Source organism: Zosterops lateralis (assembly GCF_965231275.1).
Source record: "Zosterops lateralis genome assembly, chromosome: 3".
Lineage (NCBI taxonomy): Eukaryota > Metazoa > Chordata > Aves > Passeriformes > Zosteropidae > Zosterops > Zosterops lateralis.
The window spans coordinates 110571980-110578689 of record NC_139764.1 but is presented as its reverse complement, the minus strand read 5'-3'; the positions used below and the strand labels follow the sequence as shown (position 1 = coordinate 110578689).

At 52.5% G+C, this 6710-nt stretch overlaps 1 long non-coding RNA gene across 1 annotated transcript; it reads right to left on the bottom strand.

Annotated features, from left to right (window-relative positions):
• Positions 1–4761: 4761 nt before the first annotated feature.
• Positions 4762–5557, bottom strand: LOC310906693. The gene is made up of 3 exons (XR_014589470.1): positions 5413–5557; positions 5246–5333; positions 4762–4864 (listed from the first exon to the last, which is right to left on the bottom strand). It is a non-coding gene; the product is annotated as an uncharacterized lncRNA (long non-coding RNA).
• Between the last annotated feature and the right edge of the window lie 1153 nt (positions 5558–6710).

The following is a 6710-nucleotide window of genomic DNA, read 5'->3' as shown; positions in this document are numbered from 1 at the left end:
GGCAGCCCCAGAGGCAGCAGGCACAGCACCCCTCCAGCAGCAGGACACGCACACACGGCCCAGCCCTGCAATGCCAAAGGGGTTTTTGTCTTTATTTAAGCTGGGAAAAGCAGCCCCTGGCCCAAAGACACCGGGGCTGGCACCACAGGCCTCCAGCCCAGCAGCACCCAGCAGGAGCAGCTGCCACTGCTGCTGTCAGCCCAGCTGGGCACGGCACAGGCAGCCAGGGCAGGGGACATCAGGACATGGGGACATCAGGACATGGGGGTCCAGGAGCCAGAAGCAAGGGCCATGAGCTGCTTGCCAATTTCAGGGTCTCAACCGAAGTGACTGTAAGAAGAAAAGAAATAATCACATCAGGTGGTGTAAGTTTCTCTGCCACTGTGTCCCCGTGCCCTGCAATGCCCAGGCTGTGGTGCAGCAGAGTCAGGCTCAGGGGAGGTGAGGTGCAGTCCTTAGTGCAGACAGGCTGGACCTGGGCTATCTCAGTGCTGGCAGCCCTGGCTCCAGGGCTGTGCATGTGCAGCAAGACCTGGATCATCTCCTGGGTGCTGCCCAAGGCCAGGGAATGTTTCCCTCTTTGGTAGCTTTGGTGAATCCTCTGCAGAGCCTGAATGAGACCCTGGGGACTGGAGAAGAGTGGGGAAGCCCTGGCTGACCTGGAGCTGCTGCATCCCCACTGAGGAGAAATCAAACCCACAAGGACTATTCCCTCCCTTTCAGGATCTCTGCCACCAATTAAAAATAGAGGAGACTATTTATCAGGTGTTGGCAAGAAAGAAACTTGTAAGAGCCCCTTTGAGGAAAAAAGGAGGAAAATCTTTCTTCAGCCAAGGATCTTTACCTTGTACATCACAAAGGTGTTTACCTTGTACAGCACAAAACGCCTGGGACACATCTTCCCCTAGGGATCGTGCCATGGGGGCAAAAACCTCCTGAGCAGATTCCCCCTCGTCGCCAGCAGTTACTTGCACTTCCTATTCCCGTGGGGAAAGACACACATGGAACAATTAAAGCAATAATCTGAGAGAGCAGATTGTGATTATAGACAGGCCGATGCTCCCCATGCATTACAGGCCAAGAAAAGGGCTCAGCTCCAAACCCCCCCCAGCCACATCTGCAAGTGCAAGGTGTCTCCCCTGGAAGGTCTCTGCCCTGAAATTTGGGACACACTGGAGCAGAGAGTAGAAAGGAGCAGCGTGAGGATGAGGAAAAGCTGTGCTGGCTCCCAGCTGCATTCCCACCTCTGCCTGGACCAGCACATCTGGCAGGCAGAGACTCCTCACATTCCACTTCCCTGACCCACAGAACAAGCCAGGATTCTTATTCCATGGGCTGTCTCCACCCCAAATTGGTGTCCATGAGGAAACTCACTCAAGAAACCCCTTTGACCTCAATGCTCTGTTACCTTCTCATCACTCCCAGAAACACAGTCATTTCCAGGGACACTGAATTGCCCCTGGTGCAGGTTCACACTTTCCCCCTTTTCCCCTCTTCCCCTCTCACCTGAGGCACCCTGGACCAACAGCAGGAGCAGGGGGAAGAGCAGGAGCAGGATCTTCATGGCTGGTGGATCTCCTGCGTGTTCACAGGGCTGCAGAGGGAACACCAAGGCAATGGGGACATGCAGAACCCAGAGTGGGCAGGATTGGAAAGAGAGACACCACACTCACCTCCCTGGAGAAGGTCTGGGTGTTCAGGCAGCAGCAAAGGCAGCAGGAATGGCTGTGTCCAGATACCCTTGGGGCCAGGGAATGCTGCCTTGCCCCAAGCAGGCTGGATTTATAGCAGTGCTGGGGGGTGGGACAGGCCCCAATTGCTGCTGCTGGCACAAGTGGCCTGGGCCAAGGCCAGAGTGGCCCATGTGTGTGGGGGTGCTGGGGCTGGCCCTGGTCCCTCCCTGCTGCAGGGGCAGAGGCTGAGGGGCCTGGTGGGGCTGTTGCAATCAATGTCACCGTTGTCCCCACGCAACACCTCTTGTGACACCCGTGGCACAACGGGCTGTGGGGCCAGAGGGGAAATCTTTGGGATGGGCACAGGAGCTGGTGGGTGCAGGCACAGGCACCAGGCCAGTCCTGGGGAAGCAGAATCCTTCTTGCCTGGGCTCACAGGATCACCTCTGCAATGGCTTGGGTTGGAAGGGTGTCCTAGGTACGGGCCAATTTGGGAGGAAAGCTTCGAATGAGGTTCCTCTGGAAAGAAAACTCAAATGGTCCCTCTCCCCATCCAGCCCTGAAGAGAACTTCCTCAGAGAAAAGTGGGAAAAACCATTTATTTGACAAACAAAATGCCCGCAAGAATAAGGAATAAATAATATGAAACAACAGAACCTCTTGCCGTTCAGAAGAGAGATGACAAAACTGACTGAAGTCCTTGCCGGGAGTGAGCTCACGTCTCTCAGTCTCTTATCAGTCCCAGTTCCTTTGGCGCTTGAAAATTCTGAGGTCCAGGCCCCGGCGGGCTGCAGGTGTCAGCTCCCTGGCCCTCCTCTGGGTTTTTCAGTCCAGAGCAGATTTAAATAGTCCCAAGAAAAAGGAAAAAAAAACCCACCAAAAAACAGTCCAGGAAGCTTGTTTGCCTCATCTAGCTAAACTAACTAAAAGCAAAAGAACCCCTCATATGTATGGCCACGGCCTGTGCATTCAACAAACACACAATCCCAAGGAAGAAGAAAATGCAGAGGAGTGAAAGCTGGTTTTCAAACGAACTGTGCACTTCTTTCCCTGCTTCACTCTCAAAACAGTCTTAAAGGTACAGAACACAACATACAGCACACAGAGAACAGACAATTGGGAGTAGAAGCATCATAGTCACTCTAGGACAAAGGGACATTAAACATCATCTCTTTCTACCCCCTGCCATGTGCAGGATCACCTTCCACTATCCCAAGTTGCTCCAAGCCCTGTCCAACCTAGCTTTGAGCAGTTGCAGGGATGGTGCAGCCACAGCTCCTCTGGGCAGCCTGTGCCAGGGCCTCTCCCCCCTCCCAGGGAAGAATTTCCTCCTAGTATCTGATTTAAACTCTGTCAGTGTGAAAACAATTCTTTTCCTCCTCTCCTTTGCCTTTCCTACTTTGATTGAAAAACCAACTGGTGTAGGATGTGCAAGCAATCACAAAATCTGGAAAAAAACTTTGGAAACTTCAAGAGCATTTTATTTGACAAGATGTCTTGCACCATACATTTTAAGAGGATGAACAGGGTTCTCTCTAGTGACTCTTTAGATAAAATGAAACTGAAGCCTCCTTTTCTCTGGTGCAGGGGGACAAACAGTAAAAGGAACTTTTGGGCTACTGGTGACTCCAGCCTGGCCTCTGAGCTCTTCCCCTCCTGATGCTAAAAGGAGCAGCAGGAAAGATAATAATGAATTGAATGTATGGAAAAATGGAGCATTTAAGTGATGCTAGAGTGAAGCTGTGCTGTGCATACTGAGTATTCCGTACAGACATATGGCAGGTGAAAGAAAGCACATCAAACCTTCTGGTTCAGGTATTTGTTTCACCTCTATCAAGCTCATGAGTCATATCTGACTTCTCCTGGTGGCTGTGCCATGCTCCATTGAGGTTCCTCACTGCCATCCATTTAAGGAATGGCTCCTGTTGCAAGTCTTGCAGCTGGGACTGGAGATCAGACCTTGTAACAAAGCGCTGCCTAATTTTAGGGATGAGGGTTTGCCACTATGTCCACAGTTCCCAGTCCATGTCATTCCTGCATGGGTGTAGAGTCCAGAGAAAAGAATGATATCCTTGCCTATGAACACCAGGACAATGTTACTGTTCCCCAGAGGGATCATATGCAGAGCAGCTCCAGCACAGACACCCCACACAGCCCGGCCCAGCAGGCACTGCCAGGCTCAGGGTCCCCAAAGCAGGGTCAGGCAGGAGCATCCCCAGGGACACAGCCCCTGCTCAGCCCCAGCACCATCCCCAGGGCCTTCCTCCTGCTGCCACCAAGGCGGCCCAGAGGCATCAGCCACAGCACCCCTCCAGCAGCAGGACACGCACACACGGCCCAGCCCTGCAATGCCAAAGGGGTTTTTTGTCTTTATTCAAGGCAGGAAAAGCAGCCCCTGGCCCAAAGACACCGGGGCTGGCACCACAGGCCTCCAGCCCAGCAGCACCCAGCAGGAGCAGCTGCCACTGCTGCTGTCAGCCCAGCTGGGCACGGCACAGGCAGCCAGGGGAGGGGACATCAGGACATGGGGACATCAGGACATGGGGTCCAGGAGCCAGAAGTGAGGGCCATGAGCTGCTTGCTAATTTCAGGGTCGCAACCTCTGATTCTGCAGGAAAAAAGGAAACAATCACATCAGGTGGTGTAAGTTTCCCTGCCACTGTGTCCCCCTGCCCTGCAATGCCCAGGCTGTGGTGCAGCAGAGTCAGGCTCAGGGGAGGTGAGGTGCAGTCCTTAGTGCAGACAGGCTGGACCTGGGCTATCTCAGTGCTGGCAGCCCTGGCTCCAGGGCTGTGCATGTGCACAAGACCTGGATCATGTCCTGGGTGCTGCCCAAGGCCAGGGAATGTTTCCCTCTTTGGTGACTTTGGTGAGAAGGGCGGCCGTGGCCGTCCTGGGGCTCCTGCAGCCCCATCAAGGGAGGATCCAAACCCCTTAAGTACGTTGCCCTTCTTTTGGGGATCTTTCTCAAAGCATAAATGCAGGAGAATACTTTCAGGTGTTGGCAAGAAAGAAATTTGTAACAGAACTTTCTGGGGAAAAAGAAAGAAACTCTTTCCCTAGTAAGGATTTCCAAGCTTACCATTTGCAGCAGATCTTTCGCCTTGTACATATTCCAATACGCCTTGTAGGGGGGACACAACTCCAAGAGGTACAGTATCCACCTCGATGTCTGCATCGATATGCACTTCCTATTTCCACAGGGAAAGACACATATGGAACAATTAAAAAAATAGTAGGGGGAAGCACTGTTGTTATAGACCCTGTGCCTTTCAGACCAAGAGAAGGGCTCAGGTCCAAACCCCCACAGCCACATCTCCAAGTGCAAGGTGTCTCCCCTGGAAGGTCTCTGTGCCCTGAAATTGGGGAGACACTGGAGCAGAAAGTGGAAAGGAGCAGCGTGAGGACGAGGAAGAGCTGTGCTGGCTTCCAGCTGCATTCCCACCTCTGCCTTTGACCTCAATCCCTTGTTACCTTCTCATCACTGCCACAAACACAGTCATTTCCAGGGACACTGAATTGCCCCTGGTGCAGGTTCACACTTTCCCCCTTTTCCCCTCTTCCCCTCTCACCTGAGGCACCCTGGACCAACAGCAGGAGCAGGGGGAAGAGCAGGAGCAGGATCTTCATGGCTGGTGGATCTCCTGTGTCTTCACAGGGCTGCAGAGGGGACACCAAGGCAATGGGGACATGCAGAACCCAGAGTGGGCAGGATTGCAGAGAGAGGCCTCACACTCACCTCCCTGGAGAAGGTCTGGGTGTTCAGGCAGCAGCAAAGGCAGCAGGAATGGCTGTGTCCAGATGCCCTTGGGGCCAGGGAATGCTGCCTTGCCCCAGCCAGGCTGGATTTATAGCAGTGCTGGGGGGTGGGACAGGCCCCAATTGCTGCTGCTGGCACAAGTGGCCTGGGCCAAGGCCAGAGTGGCCCATGTGTGTGGGGGTGCTGGGGCTGGCCCTGGTCCCTCCCTGCTGCAGGGGCAGAGGCTGAGGGGCCTGGTGGGACTGTTGCAATCAATGTCACTGTTGTCCCCATGCAACACCTCTTGTGACACCCACGGCACAACGGGCTGGGCAGGAGAGGGATGGGATGGACAAGGGGAGGTGGGTTGATGTGGGAAAGAGTGGAAATGAGGAAATGCTTTCCGTCCTTGTGGTCTCTCATTTTATCAGTTCTATATTCAGAGTGGATGAGGAAGATCTGACTGAATATTGCAAACGTGCTCAGCTTTGTATGGTGAGAAGAAAGGTTTGTCTCTCATTTCACCTCAACAGGTTTGTGTAGTTTGTACAGAAGATGGGTAAAAGAAAATTTCAGGATTAACAGAGGGGAAGGAAAGGTCACGGCAGCTAGGATTGATATGAATCTCCTTCACCAAACTCTCCAGCTATCAAAAGCAATGAGAACAGGAAATTTTTGGTGTGGGTCTCTTCTCACAGTGAGCAATTGACAGGACCAGAGGAAATGGCCACAAGCAGCTCCAGCAAAGGATTACTTTGGGTATTAGGAACAGTTTCTTTGCAGAATCAGTAATCAGTGTTGGGACAGGCTGCCCAGGGCAGTGGTGGAATTTCCAGCTCTGGAGGTATTTAAAAGCCATAGAGATGTGGCACTTGGGGAGTTGCTTTAGTGGTGGCCTTGGCAGTGCTTGGGGAATGGCTGCATTCAATGAGTTTAAAGAGCCTTTCCAACGTCAATAATTCTGTGTCTGATTCTTGAGAGGCAAAGCAGTCCTTGGACCAAGCAGGGTTCATGCTTCCTCTTATACACACAAATACATGGACATACATATGCAGTGAACCATTCAAATGCTGGCACCTGAGCTTTGCTTTGCAGACAGAGAGAGGCCCCTGCCTTTCATAGAACAGAGCACTGTCACCCCAGACTGCCTAAGATGGGCAGACAGGCAATAATCCCATGGGTGATGCTGTTTTACACCACAACAACACTGACTCTCATTTCAGAAGGCTGAAAATTATTTCTTTATTTTTGGGATGTGTCTTCTTTATATACTATTTTACATGGACCAATCTGATTGG